Source organism: Gracilinanus agilis, chromosome 3 (assembly GCF_016433145.1).
Source record: "Gracilinanus agilis isolate LMUSP501 chromosome 3, AgileGrace, whole genome shotgun sequence".
Lineage (NCBI taxonomy): Eukaryota > Metazoa > Chordata > Mammalia > Didelphimorphia > Didelphidae > Gracilinanus > Gracilinanus agilis.
In genome coordinates, this window is record NC_058132.1 from 71018539 (window position 1) to 71036442 (window position 17904).

General features: G+C 40.5%; 1 pseudogene; it reads right to left on the reverse strand.

Annotated features, from left to right (window-relative positions):
* Positions 1-11843: 11843 nt before the first annotated feature.
* LOC123243210 lies at positions 11844-12855 on the reverse strand (annotated as a pseudogene).
* Positions 12856-17904: the final 5049 nt, after the last annotated feature.

The window sequence follows — 17904 nt, forward strand, 5'->3', positions numbered from 1 at the left end:
TTTCTGGAAGACCAATTATTCTCAAATTGTCTCTTCTAGACCGGTTTTCTTGGTCTGTCACTCTCTCATTGAGATATTTCATGTTTCCTTCTATTTTTTCAGTCTTTTGGCTTTGTTTTATTTGTTCTTGTTGTCTTGAGAGATCATTAGTTTCTACTTGCTCAATTCTAGCCTTTAGGGATTGATTTTTGGCTATAATATTTCGGTTTTCGGCCATAATCTTCTGGTTTTCGGCCATAATCTTCTGGTTTTCGGCCATAATCTTCTGGTATTCCTTTTCTATCTGGTCATTTCTGGTGTTCAATTTCTGAGCCTCACTTTCCAATTGCATGATTCTACCTTTTAAACAGTTATTTTCTTGCCAGATCTCTTCCATTTTCCTCAAAATCTCAGTTTTGAACTCTTCCATAGCTTGTGAGGAGTTTTCCTTATTTGAGGAGGGTCCGGATGCTTGTTTGTTCTCCTCCTCTGTTTGCTCGGTTGTCTGGATTTTCTCTGTGTAAAAGCTGTCAAGTGTTAAAGACTTCTTTTTCTTGTTGTTATTCTTTCTCTTCTGAACTTCCTGAGACTGAGTAGCCATTGTTACCCCAGCAGCTTCTCAGATTTATCCTCGCGCTCAGTGTCTGTCCATGATCTATTGGCTCCTGAGGTCTGAGTTCTGGTTTTTTCCAAGGTCAAGCCCCCTGGTGGACCCCCTTGCTTGATCCTCTGCAGGAGGTTCCTTTACAAGTCTCAGGGCACTGCTTCCACAGTCGTATACCCATCCACACTGGTTCCCCACTTAGGCTTTAGTTCCTGGCTGTGTCTGCCTCCACCCACGCCTCCACCGTGCCTGCGCTCTCAGCCTGCGCTCTGCGCCCTGCGTCCTGCGCCCGCGCTCAGATTTTGCCTGCGTTTTTTGGCTTAATGGGGTCCTAAGTCTTGCTGCTCTCAGGAAGAGGCCCCGGAGCTGCCAATGACTCGATGGGTGCCCCAAACTTGCTCTATTTCTTTTTAGCTGGCTTTGGAGCTATAGATGTGTGTGGAGGAGGTGGGGGTGGGGTGATTGCTCAGCCCGCGATTTCATGAGGGCTGTTTCACCCCTGTATAGCATGGAAATGCCTCGATTCCACGTACCTTCCGCACTGTGCCCTGTTGTGGGGTTCCTCCGTTCGTCTGGACTTGTTTTTATGTCCCCTTGAGGAGTTCTGTGTGTTTCGGTCAGGAGAGGTTAAGAGCTGCTTCTTACTGTGCCGCCATCTTAACCTGGAAACCCCTCTGTAATAGTTTTTTCATGACTCCTTAGGTGAGATAATTTACCCCATTTCCCCTCTCCCTTCTCTGTTTTCTCAGTGCAATCCCCCTTTTCACCCCTTGATTTTTTTTGCATATCATGTCATCATAAATAGCTTACTATTGCACCCTCTAGGTACATGCCTTCTAACCGCTCTGACTTCTAACTGCAATTCAGAGTTGTAATTATGATCTTTGTACTGTAAGGGGGAAAAAGTGGTTTTATGGGTTCAATATATTAAAAGATGGTTGCCAGAGGATTGAACTATTATCAATCCTCAATTAAGAATAATCTCAAGTCAAAATTTACTTTTATGGAAGTTTATTTACAATTAAGAAGAGAGAGAGGAAATTGAGAGAGAGGAACTCTGGCCTGGATCAGAGGCCTGGACCAGGTAAGAATTTAAAGGCCCCAGCAGAGGGGCACAAAGCTTAATTAAACAAGGCTTCTAGCCACAAGGCCTTTTACAATTAGGCAAGAGAGGCCTCCTTGAGGGTAGAGCCTCCAGAAATGCTAAGGGAAGAGAGAGAAAGTCAGCTTAACTTACCCATGTGACAATTCAAAGGGAAGCAGTCACAGGCCCCATAAGAGATCCTTCTACACCAAGTTCCAAACGCCAACCCCTCCACAGGAAGTTACCATCATATTTAAAAGATAGCATCTTTCATCACTTCCTGCATCCACCTCCAATTTGCATGTCCAATCACAATAGACAGTTCTCATAGTACTGCCTAGGGGGCATTCAGTTGATTCTGATTTGTCACCCACTCTAGCACACGTGGATTATGGACCTCCCAGAATTAGAGGTGTTCTCAATTTTGGTGATTAAGTCTAAAGATGGGCAGTGTAGACTTAATCTAATTATCACAGTACATAGGAATAGAAACAGTTTAACCTTATTGAATCCCTTAAATTTTCTTTCTTATTTACCTTTTTATGCTTCTCTTGAGTTTTGTATTTGAACATCACATTTTCTGTTTAGAACTGTCCTTTTTAGCAGGAATGATTGGCTCATCTTCCATTTTATTAAATGACCATTTTCCCCTTGAAAGAATATATTCAAGTTTTGCTGGGTAAGTGATTTTGGGTTGTAAATCTAGTCCCTTTGCCTTCCAGACTGTTGAGCCTTTTATCCCTTTAAAATGGAAATTCCTACATTCTATGTAATCCTGACTATGGGAATTATTTCTTTCTGACTGCTTGCAGTGTTGTCATTTGGGGATTTATTTCAGGAGGTGACTGGTAGATTCTTTCAATTCTATTTTACCCTCTTCTTTACAAATATCAGAACAGTTTTCTTTGATAATTTCTTATAATATGATACCTAGGATTATTTTTTATCATGTCTTTCAGGTAGTCAAATAATTCTTAATTTTTTTCTCTTGGGTCCATTTTCTAGGTCAGTGGTTTTTTCAATGAGATATTTCATGTTTTCTTCTATTTTTCATTCTTTTTATTTTTTTAATTGTTTCTTGATGTCTCAAGCAGTCATTAGCTTCTACTTGCTCAATTCTCATTTTTAAGAAATTATTTTCTTCTATGAATTTTGGAACCTCCTTTTCTATTTGGTCAATTCTACTTTTTAAATAACTTTTCTTCACTGGATTTTTGTACCTCTTTTTCCATTTGGTCAATTCTACTTTGCATTTATTTCATTTCTCTTCCCCATTTTTCCTCTGCCTCTCTTAACTGATTTTTGAAATTCTCTTTGAGCTCTTCCAGAGCTTGAAACTAATTCCTATTTTTCTTTGAAGTTTTGTATATAGCTGCTTTTATTTCACTGTCCCCTTCTGAGTCTGTGTCTTGCTCTATTTTATCTATAATAAATTTCTATGGTTAGGTGGTTTTTGTTGTTGTTTTCTCATTTCCCCAGCCTTTTTCTTGACTTTTACTTTTATCTTTGAAGTTATCAGAACTGACAAATCCTGAGATTATGAAAATATGGTCAAAACTAATCCTGATGACAAAGGTTTAAGGTACAGTTAAAGCAAGATACAATTGCACAGGCAATTTTCTTGTTATGGCCAAATTTGAAATTCACAGGATTGATATGTATTGAAACCTTAAATAAAAGAATTGATTTGGGGTTAAATTCTCAAGGCAAGAAAAAAACTTAATTTAGCTCTTTCTCAAAAGAAACACATTCTCCCAACCTCCCAAATCTTCAGAGTAAGCAGATTTGTTATCTCTCAGCTTTCCATATCCACTATGCAAGTAGTTTTCTTATTTACATTACACACAGCCCCAGGGAAAGAGACCCTGTAGATAGGGTACACTACAAGGAAGATTGATGAAGTCCATACAATGCCATAACTTGCAGGAAACAGGTGTACTTATTGTACTACACTTTTAGAATCAGCAAATTTAGGAATGAACATGCTTTCCCAAGAATCTTGTATTGTCTATATGGAAACAGAAGTTGTAACTTTCAAATGGACTACTGTAATGTCAATTCCTTAATCTCATTGGCTAATTTACAAATAAATACAAAGCCCTAGCTACCTCTGGTTGAAGAAGCCTCAGGGTTCTTTCCAATACTTGTCTTTGTGTATTCTTTATGCTCTCCACTTTTCTTTCCCCTTTGCTCTGTTTTTGTGTCAGTGGCTTCACTCCACAAATTAAAAATCCATGTCTGTCTATGTTGTGCTGGATGCAACAATCTTAAAGGTAGGCTCTGTTCTCAGGGGATGCTCTCTTAAACTTCAGTTTTTTCTTGCTGTTATTTAGTTGTTTTTCTGGGTTTCTATAAGTTTTAGTTCTTCCAAGCTGGCATAATGGCCTGTGAACTGGGAGCTCTGAAAGCCACCTCCCATTGCTGATTCAGTCTCCTCCAGCGACTGCTGATGGCTTGCAGGACTCAGAGCACTGTGAAATACCTTGTGCTGGGGCCCAGGACCTCAGTCCTGGTCAGGGGCTCCGGGTTTCTCCTAAGGCTTGCACTAGCCAGGTACACAGTGGACTACCTTGCACAAGGACTCGGGACCTTACTGCAGGCTTGTGCTAGGGCTTGGAACTTCAAGGGGGTAAGTGTGTGGTACTCTGCTATTGGCTTGGACAGGGTCCTGGGGTCTGGAAGTTGGCTTGGGTCAAGGTTCAGAAATTAGAACAGTGGATATGGGGTGGGGGTGGGGTTGCTGTTGGCTTGCATCAGTATTCCTTGGTGTGGCCTTGCTGTGGGCTATATTCTCTTCTGACCCCAGTGAACTAGACCTGCCTTGCCTACCTTACAAGTTATTTTCTGCAGGAAAATTGCTTCAATCCATTCCCCTTGTTTGTTCTGTCACTCCAGTATTTGTTTTGAAGCATTATTCTAATATTGGTTGGAAAGGATTCTCAGAATGGTTTGAACTTTCCCTGCCTCTGCTCCACAATTGATTTTTTATGAAAAAAAGTGGAAAAAACCTAATAATGCTTAGGGCTCATTGTTATTTGGGTTCCTGGCAGGAAGTAAGGTAAAAGTTGCCAGATTCACCAATTTCATCTGGTCTTTCTCAGGCTTGATCTTAAGTGGATTTGTAAAGAAACCTGGGTCATTATAGTTGACTTGAAAAGAATTCTTTAACCACAGCTCTACACAGTTCCTTTACAATTTTGCTAAGTATGGTCTCAGGGATGATTTAAGGAGTATTCTGTCTAGTGATACTGATTCTTTAATGTGTTTTTAAAAGAATTTTGAACTATAATCTAGACAATGGCTTATACTGAGGAACTTGGAGTAAAAAGGAGAAATAGAGTACAAGAGACAGATTTAACTTAAGCTTGAGATTCTCTTGTTTGCTTTTGATGGCTAACCATCAGTGTGTGCAAGGCAATAGCTATTAGAGCCTAGCTTTATCTGTGGTGGAGAGAATCTGGATAGCAATCTCCAAAGACTCTGACAGATTGCCTAGCAGATAAAAACCAGCAGAGGGTGGCAGAGAACAGGTCAGCAGAAATGTCCAGCTGAAAGCAAAATGATAGAAAGAGCAAACCTGCAGGAACCCCCAGCTCAGCTGAGAGGGAGATATTGACTCTGTAGTGTCAAAAGCATGAGTTGCAGTAGTCACCAATGTTCTCTAGATATATGCCTCACCATACTTGTTCCCTGATCACTTCTGTTTCCTTATTATAAACTGATGCTTACATGCCTTCCTTTTTCAGTATATTAATTAACTTATGGGGAGTGTGTGCTGGTGTATAGGCTGTTTTTCTTGTCCCTTATTTTGCTCTGCTGCTTATGACTGCTTTGAATGAACATGTCCTCTGATTAATCTAATGAAATAAATACTTTTGGGGTGGGTAGTGGATGGGGGCAGATGTTGTGAGTTATGGCTTTGAGTGGATTCCAACTTGCTAAATGCCTTGAACTTGAGTTAGGTCTGTAGATACTCATGTATGAGAAGGTCACAAAAGTGTTATTTGTAAGAATAATACATTAGAAAACATCCCAATGAATGTAAAAGGGATTGAGAAAAATAATATTATGTAATGTTACAACAATAAAATTGAGAATTCAAATGAAATGGATAACTTCTTAACAGAACAGGAAATTAAACAAAGAACCAAACAAACCCTAAATAAACCAGGTTTAGAAGAAGTTAAACAGATCATTAATGGATGAGGCCATGATCCAAATGGATTAGGAAGCTTGAAGAACCTGCCTATTACCATGTCAGTATATTGGCTTGTAGACAGAGGTGGGGAATACAAATAAATATAATTGTTTTTTAAAAATGAATCTTTGGGAAAATCACGTTGAAACAGATCCTCTGAGTCAGCTCTCTGCTGAGACACTAAGCATTTTGGTTTCCTAATCAGTGTGAGAATGGAGGCAAGGGATGGAATTCTTGGGGTGGGGCACGGAATCTTGGAGCAGGAGCAGGAGACCAAATGATAGCTGGAAGAGCAGAGTCTTCTGGGGAGTATTTGCCTGGGAAGGAGTCTTGGGGGGGGGGAAGAGCTCAGTGAGGAAGGATGGAGAGACAAGCTCTGAGCAACCTGAAGGCATCCTTGAGAGTTCCTGACCTAATTGAGAAGATCTGCTACCTTTGTTTACTGTCATCTTGATATTACCTCAGTCCAAGATTGTGCCAACCAGTGTTTGGGGGTTTCTGGACTCTTTCAGGGAGCAGATCCCTGAATCCCCTCTTTCCTTGAACCTTGCCTCACAGAGACCCTTAACAAATATAGACAAACTAATTAGAGATATTGCGTATGGGCTTAGTGGGAAGGGCAGGAGAAGCTTTGAGTTGAGACAAACTTGGTCTCCTCAGGGCAAAGGACCTGGAAGGGCTTAAGCTTTAGGGAATCCTGCGCCCACTGACGGCCACCATTTTCCTTCAACCTTATCCTTTACCTTGTTATATTGAATAAACACTAGAAAAGTCAGATCACGTTTAGGATTACTTGAGAGACAGTTAAGGGGAGGAGTGTTGCAGCTAAATCAGGCAGAGATCCATCTTTAAGCCTGGCCACCCGTGGTGCAGAGAGGGGAGACTTATGTGAGCCCCAGTTCAGAGGAACAATGAATTGGGTCACCACATACCCCAGCTAGTGTGGAAGTCTTCTCCCTAACCTTTGAAGGGTGGCACCTTGGGTCCCCCCAATTTCCAAGGTAACCTCCTCATAGTCTCACATATTAGAGGCTAACAGTGAGCGAGGAAGGGATTGCTACACTGATACTACTTTACTCCCTTAGCTTTATCCTCCTCCTCCTTAGCTTCCTTAATACATCAGGTATAGACTCCCTGGCCCCAATTACCTGTACCCAGTATTGAACTTAACTCAGTTATCAAATCTTAAAATATGTTATTACATGGATAGGTCTAACCTTTTGACTTACATTTGCACTCTTTCTAACTTGGACTTTGCCTCCCCAGCTCTAGGCAGGGATTATCTCTCCCTCACCCAGGGGTTTGCCTGATTGCTGGCTAGTGTTAGCTGGGACTTGAGTAGATACAATACCTGATAAGGCATGGTTGTAAGTGCCCTCACCATCCTGGATGCCCTCTCATTTGACAATGTCTCCTCAAAAACACAATGTTCCAGAAATGGTCTAAAACATGTTGTACCCAGAAGAGGACACAAAATTTCCAGAAATAGCAAATTAAGTGAAATTACTGTATCACTCATTCTGGTCATAGTACCTCCAAGATCAAATAGAAAGTCCTCTATTTTGCATTTAAATCCCTGTACAGCCTGGCCTCTTCCTATGTTTCCTATCTTCTTATACTTTATTCTCCTCTATGTGCTCTAGGATATAATGACAGTTGCCTTCATCATGTTCCTCCAACAGGATACTCTTTTTTCCCATCTTGGTGCATTTTCATTGACTTGTCCCTTATGTCTGTAGTGTACTCCCTCCTCACTTGTACCTAATGGTTTCCCTGACATCAAGATTTAAGTCAACCCCTACCCACTACTAGTGCCTTCCTTCTGAGAATACCTTCCATCTATCCTTTATAAAGCTTATATCCACATAGTGGTTTATACATTGTCTCCTTCATTAGATTATGAGCAACTTGGGAATAGGGGCTGGCTTTTAACTTCTTTGTAGCCCAGGACTTAGTACAGTGCCTGACATTTACTAGTTACTTAATATATTCTTGTTGACTGACTGCTTGGCCCCAGAAGGCAAAACCAATATTAATGGTTATAAGTTGCAGAGAAGCTTATTAAGGCTGCCAATAAAAAGAAAAGTTTCCTAATAATCAGAATTGTCCAGAAGTGTACTGAGTTTGCTTTGAAAAGTAATGAGATTCCCACCAAGAGAAGTTTTTAAGTAGTATTTATTTAACCAGTTTATAGGGAATTTATAGTAGAGGGAATTCATGTTAAGAATGTTGGTTGTACTGAAAATGATAGTACAGAATAGTACAGAATATTCAATGTGAACCTTCACTTTGATAGAGGGATTGGTCAGTTGTTGTCCTTCATATTCAAAGAGAACCAAAATGACATCATTAAGTCGGGTCTGTACAGTGTGTCCAACTGTGATCAGACCAACATGGGCTTAGAAGACTCTATCACAGATTGGGCACAAATAGTCTGTATGTAAACATTTGGATTGGAGATGACTCTAAATTTGTGTGTCATATAGAAATGTACTGTTTTAAAACCCTTTGAGCATAGGTCCAAATTGTTCTCTAGAATGATTAAATCAGTTCACAACTCCCTCAGCAGTGCATTAGTTTCTCAATTTTCCCATATTCCCTCCAAGTTTTGTCATTTTCCTTCTCTGTCATAATAGCCTATCAGATAGATGTGGGGTGGTACCTCACTGTTGTTTTAATTTGCATTTCTCTAATTAATAGTGATTTAGAGCATTTTTTGAAGACTAAAGAGAACTAATTACTTTGAGAACTGTCTGTTCATATCCTTTAACCATTTATCATTTGGAGAATGACTTGTATTCTTACATATTCAACTCATTCCTCTATGTATTTCAGAAATAAAATCTTTATTAGAGAGACTTGTAAAAAATTTTTGGACCATTATGATTGCTTTGTACTGCTCTCTATCTAGTGCATTCCATCCAGTGTGAGTCTGTACATCATAGAATCTTTGGCTTTAGAGCTAGAAGGAATTTAAAAAATAATCTGGTCTAGTCCCCTTAATTGAGAAAGACAGACAGAGAAAGACAGAGACAGACAGACAGACAAAGACAGAGACAGACAGACAAAGACAGAGACAGGGATAGAGACAGACAGAGAGAGGAAAAAGAGAAATTGAGAGATTGAGAAAGTTATTGAAAGAGAAAGAAAAAGAAAGACAGAGACACCAGAGGAAGCTTCAGTACAGGGTCATGGTTAAGGTTACGTTCCTTTGTCTAGAAGTTCCTTCTTTTCCTCCCTCCTCACAAACCCTGTGGTCTACTCACTTACAGTAAACACTCTCTGTAAATACAATGAAAATCAGCATATGTTTATGGAAAGGTGAAACCCATTATAAAAGTACATACATCAGATAAAAAAGTTTAAGGGCGCCAGATTTGATTTGTCCAGAATACAGTGAAAGAAGGATAAAGGAAGAGTAGAGGCAATAAATTCATGCTCTCTGAGTGCGACAGCAAATTCTGTCCAGGTAGGTCAGACCATTTGTGCATCAGTGAGCCAGGTGAGGCTCTAATTGTTCATACATATATTCAGTTCAAGATAGTATCATCCTTCCTTCGCTATCCCCTGCTGGCATCCACGCTTGTGGCTCCAATGTCCCAGGGCTTCTATGCTTTATGTTTTTTCAGTCCCTTCTTCTAGCTGTGAGAAACTATATTTCCCATCAGTCCCTGGATCTTTAAGATTTAAGGGTTACTCTTATACTGTTTCTATTGTCCCTCTATTGAATGCCTTCTCTAGTGTCTCCCACAAGCTCTAGCACAGGGGGTGTAGTAAGGATTCCATAAATGCTTTATGAGTGATTTCTTCCAGGTGACTATACATCACCATGCTTGGTTAATTATAATAATTCAGATTAATGGGGCACCTGAAGGATTGCAAAGTACTTTCCTTACTGATAATCTTATGAGGGAGCTAAGGGCAAATGTTATACTCCCTAGCTTATAGATGAGGAGCTGTGGGAATTTGAACTATGTATCTGAGATGTTTCAGAATCCATCCATGTTGCTCCTGGTAATGAGGATGATGAGGGCTAAGATGAAATTGGAGTTCTTTTGCTTAACTCCTCAAGGTAAGTGATGCTTTAGGCATGTTGTAGGTCACATAAGAATGAATGGCCAGTAAGAATGAATGGCTTCTACTTACTGTGTGTGGTGACTCATACCTACAATCTTTCTTATTAGGAGGAGGCTGAAGCTGGTGGATCAACTGAGTTCAGGAGTTCTAAGGTGTGATAGGGCTAAAGTCAATTGAGTAGATTCAGGAGGTCCAGCAACAATGTGGTGAGCCCTTAAAGGAATGGGGAAACCAGGCGGCCTAACATAAATTGGCCCAGATTAAAAATGGATTGATAGAAAGAACTTTAACCATATTGTTGTGAGGAAGATTAGATTAGTTAGCAATTAAGAATTAAGGTGTATCTAGCAGGAAGGAGCTGGAGCTGGGAATTCCAAGATGGAATGAAGGAGCAGGAAGAAATGACTTGTGCTCTGAGAGGGACTCCATTAGGGGTTAGCACAAACTGTGGTTAGCCCTGGGACATCTCAGAGTAAAGGGCACCCTGCATCCTGATTTCCCTGGGATCCTGTGTGGTGGTGGCATCTTGCAAAGAGGACAATATCTACAGTGCAGTACCAAGGGAATAGGAGAAGTTTGGGATCTGGCGGACAGTGTCTCAAGCACACCATCTCAACTTGGTACCTGAGACCACCTTGGCTCTTGGCATCCAGAGATCATTGGTGGATTATAGTGAGAACCCCAAAGCCACATCAGCCCTTAGCTGTGCTGCTCAAGCCTGGCAGGACCAGGTCTGAGGCAGTCACCCAGAGACTCCATTACAGCTCCTTGGGCCCTGTCTGTTTAGGTCACTAAAGTTAGTGTAGGGAAATCTTCCCCTTTCCCTGTGGTTTTTGTCATTAGGTTTTAAGGTTTTAGAGTAGACATCCTTATCCCACCTTTTAGTTGTACATAATTAAAACCAGTTAATCCCTTTTACCTTGCCTGCTTGTTTCTAGACTCTGGCCTAGGGGAAGCTGTGTGACAGTTAAGACCAGCTGCCATTCTTGTGTGAATCCAGTAAACTCTGGTCTTTCCATCCTGGTCCAGTCTCTCCTAAACCCCAGTGTGTGTACCCACAATCACTTAGTTTTATTATAATATCCCTGGTGTCTCCATTACCTTTACTTATCATTTCTACAATATCCAGAGAAAAAGCTGTGGGAGTAGAAATACAGAAGAAAAATATTTGCTTGATCACATTGTGTAATGGGGATATGACTGGAGATGTAGACTCTAAATGATAACCCTATTGCAAATACTAATAATATGGAAATAGTTTTTGAACAATGATACATGTAAAATTTGCTTTTGGCTACGGGAGAGGGGAAGAAAGAGGGGAGGGAAAGAACACAAATTATTCTAATATTCTAAACTATGTAAAATATTCTAAACTATTCTAATATTCTATTAGAAATATTCTAATATTCTAAATATTCTAAACCAGTGATTCCCAAAGTGGGCATTACCACCCCCTGGTGGGTGCTGCAGCGATCCAGGGAAGTGGTGATGGCCACAGGTGCATTTATCTTTCCTGTTAATTGCTATTAAAATATTTAAAAAATTAATTTCTGGGGGCTAAGTAATATTTTTTCTGGAAAGGGGGCAGTAGGCCAAAAAAGTTTGGGAACCACTGTTCTAAACTGTAAATAAATTAAAATTTTTTTTAAATAATAAAAAGATATAATTATTTTTGTAAATATTTGTGTTACAAATTCTTATTTTATTTTTAAGACTGACTTACATGTTAATCAAATCATTATAAAGTGTTTCCTGGGGTAAAAAAAATGGAGTGGGTCAAAAGGTGTTGACCAGCAGTGGGGTGGGGATGGCAAGAGGCTGTCCTATTTGGGTGCAAAAGGGAAACCCAGTTTCAAAAATGAAAAGAAAAGGAAAGGATGGTCCATTCTAAAGCTTTCTACTTACCAAGCTATTTTGTTCTCCATTACCACCTTGATGAAAGCTTTCTTCATGTCCTTATTCCTAAGACTATAGACCACTGGATTGAGCAGGGCAGTGAACACATTATAGAAAAGTGAGATCTGCTTGTCTCTCTCTGGGAAGTAATTGGAGTTGGGCCTCATATAGATGTATATGCCAGGTCCATAGAACAGAGTGACCACAGTGAGGTGAGAAACATAAGTGTAAAAGTCCTTACACCTACTTTGGGTGGACTTGATCTTGAGGATGGCCATGATGATGCGGACATAGGAGGCCAGGATTAGTGAAAGAGGGACTAACACCATGAAGATGCTCATGACAAAGTCTACTACCTCAATCAAGTGTGTGTCCATGCAGGCCAAGCTTCGTACTGAGGGACCCTCACAAAAGTAGTGATTGACCACATTGGGGCCACAGAAGGGGAGATTCATGGTAAAGTAGGTATGGGATAGGGAGAGGAAGAAACCACAGGTGCAAGTACTTACCACTAACTTCATACATAAGTCCCAGTTGAGGATGAGTGTGTAACGCAATGGGAAGCAGATGGCTACATATCAATCATAGGCCATGATTACAAGGATGATGCATTCACTGAGACCTAGGGCACCAAATACATACATCAGTAGCCAGCATTCTCCAAAGGAGATGAGTTTAGAACTGGAAAACAGGTGTACCAACATCTGAGACACTGTGGTGGTGACATAGCCCATGTCTAATAGGGAAAGTACACTGAGGGAAAAATACATGGGTGTGTGGCTATGGGAATCCAGGCAGATCAGGAGGATGATGATTCCATTGCCCAGTACTGAGCAGAGGTAGAGAAGGAGAAAGATGTTGAAAGAAAGAAAAAAGAAAGAAAGAAAGAAAGAAAGAAAGAAAGAAAGAAAGAAAGAAAGAAAGAAAGAAAGAAAAGAATCCTATTTGAGGTAGAGTCACTGGAGAAGCCAACCAGGATAAATTCAGTAAAGAACTGTGGTTTGATGCTGGGAACATTGAGACAGGAGGGATCTGAAAAGGGAAAGAGAGAAAATGGTGGAGTCCAGAAACCTTAGCATTGGTCAAGGGAAGAATGGACCCAGGGCCTTTTGAGTTCTTTAGTTGAAATCCCCATATTGAAAACTCTTTCCCTCAGAACTTTGGTACAATCCTAAAATCATGGATTTTACATCAGGGATCCTTAAAAATGATCTAGCTCAATCCCTCATTTCATCTACGAGGATCTCAGAAAGATTACTTCCTCAAGATTACATAGCATATCAAGAGAAGAGGAGGGACAAAGGTTGAGGTATTGTTTGCTTATTCAGTGCTGTTTCAGTGGTGCCCTATTATTTCCTTTTGGGTATCCTCTGATTTTTATATGACCTCAGAGGAAAATATCTCAGAAAACATTTTCCAGACATTTTCTGAACAAGAGTCTTCTCTAGACTATCCCCAACAAAAGGACATCTAGTTTTTGCTGAAAGATATTTATTGGTATTCTTTATTCTTTCTGGTTACCTCTAACTTGAGGAACCTTTTCTATCTACTAATTTGAAATCTGCTCTTTAACTTCCACCTAATGCCTTGAGTTCTCCCCTCTGAAGTCAGATAAAATAAGCATTTCCTCATCCTGGAAATTATTCCCATCTTAATGGTCTTTTTGTCTGCTATCTCCCACTTTTCATTCATAATGACCCTTCAAGTCCAAGACCTCCAGATCTTTTTCCATGTGAATTATTGCTTGCCATACTCTCTCTATTTGATACTGTGAAGATAGGATTAACTTTCCCTTTGTCTATTTTTTAATTAATAACAGAAACAATACACCCCTACTTAACCCTAAAGTAAGGAAGTCCACAAACTACTTACTACAGGATTTTACACCTCCAAAAGTGAAGACACCCCTACTTAATGCCTAAACAGGGGAAGTCCTCAAGTCATTTGCTAAAGTGGGTGACAACTCAGAAGCTACTGACTGCCCCCTGGGCAGTGCTAAGCAAACTTAAAGACTACAATTGATCCCCATAAAGTGGAGGAAAGGACAGGAAATGATGTGGAAAAAGCACTATAAAAATCCTGAACTTCCTCTCCAAACTCACTTTCTCCTTCGAACTTGGTTTTGGAGGAGCTCTGGGTTGGGACCTCTGCTTGGATTCTGAGTCTTGGACTTCTTCTCATAAGACTGCTCTTGGATCTTCCCCTTTGGACTACAATGTGGTTAAGTGAAAGGCTGAATCCTTTCCTGGCTTCTGGAGAGATCAGTTTCTGGAGGAGGCCACATGGTTATTCACCACCAGATCCTCAGGCTAAACAGCCCTCCAAATGAGGGCCCTCTGGTGGAGAGCTAATTAGCCCAGTCCAAGTTGAACCAAGCACTGGAAAAAACATTGGGGTTATAAGCTAGAATGCTAGACTGCTTACACTACCCTCTTTCACATTTGTCTACTCTTTCTCTATGTTTTGTAAATAAAATTGCTAAATAAAAGTCATTTTGACTTTAATTATAATATCAGCTACCACATTCTCTTATATTTAGTCCAACCATAAATTTTAATCTCTACAATACAAAGTGTTTGTATCATATCTGAATAGGATCCCAAAGATTTTTCAAGAGGTATAAAGTTGCTATTATTTTTTTTCCTGACCACTGTACCACCTAGAATTTAATGAACAAACAAAATTCGTAAGCATACTTCTTTTTGGGGTAAGGGGCAGGACTCCATTTATCTTTTGAAGAATTCCTAGGACTTTGTGCCACGTCAGGGAGAATCTTAGTTTGGGAGAGATCATCTAATCCCCTCTCCCCCCTTCATTTTGCAAGTGAAGAAACTGAGGCACAGAGAAATTGAGGAATTTGCTGAAGATTACATATGCTATAAATAGTCTAAGATTCAAACCCACCTTTATATCTATCTTGTGATACTCCTGTAATCAAAGCTATCCTTCCTAAGATTGGTTAAAATGGAGAATGAGATGACCATAACGATTCAAGAAATAGCTTATTAGAGCAAGGCAGGTTTTCACTCTGCATAGTTAGAAGGAGACACTTCATGCCTGAGATCATACAGCAATCTTCTGAAATTTTAAATGCTAAAAAGTATTTCTTAATAAAATTATATCTAAGAAATGTGAGAATCCATTGAAATACATGTGACTCAGTTGAAGAAATTGGGGACATTCAGGCTTCAAAGGATAAGACTCAGAGTGTCTGGGTATTTGAAGTGTTGTTCTTTTTGGCCACAGAGTGTGGTAATAGGTGGAAGATGGAAAGAGGTAAATTTAAGCCTAGATTGGTTCAGGAAAAAAGATCTCCCTCTCCAAAAGTGAAATGGTTTGTCTCCAGAGTTAATGGGTTCCCTATCATTGGATATCTTCATACTAAGACTGAAAGACCATTTGTCATGTGTATAGTAGTAATGATTCCTTCTCAAGTATTGTTTGGACCACGTGGTTAACGAGGTTTTTTTTTTTGAATCCCAAAATCCTATTATTCTTAGTGTGTAGAATTTGTATGGTTGAGGGGGAGTAGAGGAGGGCTCTAAGCAGAGTAAACAGCATAAGGAAATGTCTAGAGGTTTTTGGTGCACATAACCTTATCAAGGATGACAGTTTAACTTCAGTGCATAGTTTCTATAGTGGGATCATGAAAAGCTAGAGTAGACCTGACTGTGGCAGGCCTTGAATACCAAGATGAGGAGTTTAGACTTTTTTCTTTGCCCCTGAAAGTTTCTGATTAGATAAATGGGATGTTCAGAACTGTGTCTTCATTGAACTCTTCAGTCAGTATTTATAGGGTAAACTGCATATAGAAGAGTCTGCAGCCTGGGAGAAGAATCAGGAGGCCATTAGAGAACTCAGGTGAGAGGTGATGAGGGCATGAGGTAGAGCTTTTGGCTGTGTTGGTGAAGGGGACAATATAGATGTTTTAGAGGTAGAATCAGCAGGACGTGGTAACTGATAGGTGGATAAGGAAGAAAGAATAGTCAAGAACAAGAGCACCAACAAATATTTGTACTGTGGCTCAGGTTTTGCAAAATACATTACATAAATTGGAGATAATATGGGAATTTTAAACCTAAGTGACTGGGAAGAAGATAGTGTCAACCACAGAAACAAGAAGCCCCAAAGAAAAGGTCATTGATGGGTTGGAGAGGGAAGAAGAGGAAGAGTTTCAAGTTGGACATACTGAGCTTAAGTTACTTGTTAGGTCATCCCTTCAGGTGTCTGGAGATACTAAGAAAGGCAGTCAGAACTCTAGATAGATATTTAGGAGTCAAAACTTTCAGTCGTTTATGTCCAGAAGCAGATGAAATGAAAGAGGCAAAGAGTACCTAGAGAGAAGAAAACAAAGGATTGGACCTGGAAAATGCATACATTTAGGGAAAAGATAGAGAAGAAAGAACTATAAGGGTCAGAGAAAGTATGATTAGAGAAATAGGAGAACTAGGAAATGAAGAAAAGGAATGAATAACCTTGAGCTAAGTGAACTAGATTTTTCACCTTTAAGTAGGAAGCAAGGTCATTTGCTGACTACATGATTGTAAAGAGGCAAAAAGGGCTTTGTTGGATTCCTTTACCAATGGAGCCAAGATGCAGAATAGAAGCACTGAAACTAATCTTAAAATAATGTTTCAAAATGACTACTCAAGTGACTAAACCAACAAGGGGATGGAGTGAAGCAACTTTCCTGCAGAAAATAACTTGGAAGATAGGCAGAGAGGGTCTGGGGTGAGAAGCCAGCAGCAAAGCCAAACAGTGCACATGAAGCCTGCACCAAGGAGTTCCTGCACAAGCCACCTTGAACCTACTTCTCCATATTCTCAACCTGGGCCCAAGCCAACTTCAAGACCCCGAGGTTCTGCCTAAGCCAAAAGCAGAGCATTCCACACCTACCCCCTTGAAGTTCTAAGCCCAAGTGAACATTCAGTAAGGCCCCCAAGCCCCAGTATAAGGTAGTCTGCAGTGCCCCTAACCAGTGTAGCACTAAGGAGAGTCCCAGAGCCTCTGCCAAGCCTGCAGGGAGGTCCCAAGCTCCAGTGCAGGGCAGACTACAGTGTGTGCCTAGCCAGTGTGATTCCAGAATAAGGTAGTTCACAGTGCCCTGAACTGTACAAACCATCAGCAGTGCCTAGAGGAGACTGAATCAACAGTGTGAGGTGACTTTAAGAGCTCCCAGCTCACAAGCCATTATACCATCTTGGAAGAACTGAAATTTGCAGTAGCCCAAAACTAGACTTGAAGGTAGCAGCAAGAAAAAAACTGAAGAAGATTCTGGGAAGATGGCAGCTTCAATGGAGCAAATCTTAAAACCTCTTCACCCTTCCTCACTGAGATAGAAAACAATGTGCTTTGAGAAGAAAAAGGACCAAATCTAACAGGACAGAGCAGTGGGATCCTACTGCTGGACAGCTAAAGAGGTACGCCAAGAAAAAGGCTTGAATTCTTGAACTGTCAGGTCTGAGGGTATAGAAGGGGAATCCCAGGACCCCTCTCCCACCGCTGTGCAGAGCCTCCACCGGCCCCTGAAATCTCCAGTTGGGTGGGCACACTGGTCCAGAGAAAGGGCCTTGCTGGCGCTGGACTCGAGGAGTTGAACACAGGCACCGGGGAGGTGACTGGAGTAGAAAGCCAGAGAAACACAGCAAAAAATGCTCAGAAGATGGCGGTTTAGATGGAGCCAAACCTCAGACTGCCTGAATTTATCATACCAAGATAGAGAACAAAGGGCTTCAAGAAGAAAGAAAACCAGGTCAAATTTTCAGATAAAGAAATCAAAACTATCAATAAGCACCTGAGAAAGTGTTCCAAATCTCTAATAATTAGAAAAATGCAAATCAAAACAACTCTGAGGTATCACCTTACACCCAGCAGATTGGCTAAAATGACAGCAGGGGAGAGTAATGAATGTTGGAGGGGATGTGGCAAAATTGGGATGTTAATGCATTGCTGGTGGAGTTGTGAATTGATCCAACCATTCTGAATTGCAATTTGGAACTATACCCAAAGAGCGCTAAAAGAATGCCTGCCCTTTGATCCAGCCATACTATTGCTGGGTTTGTACCC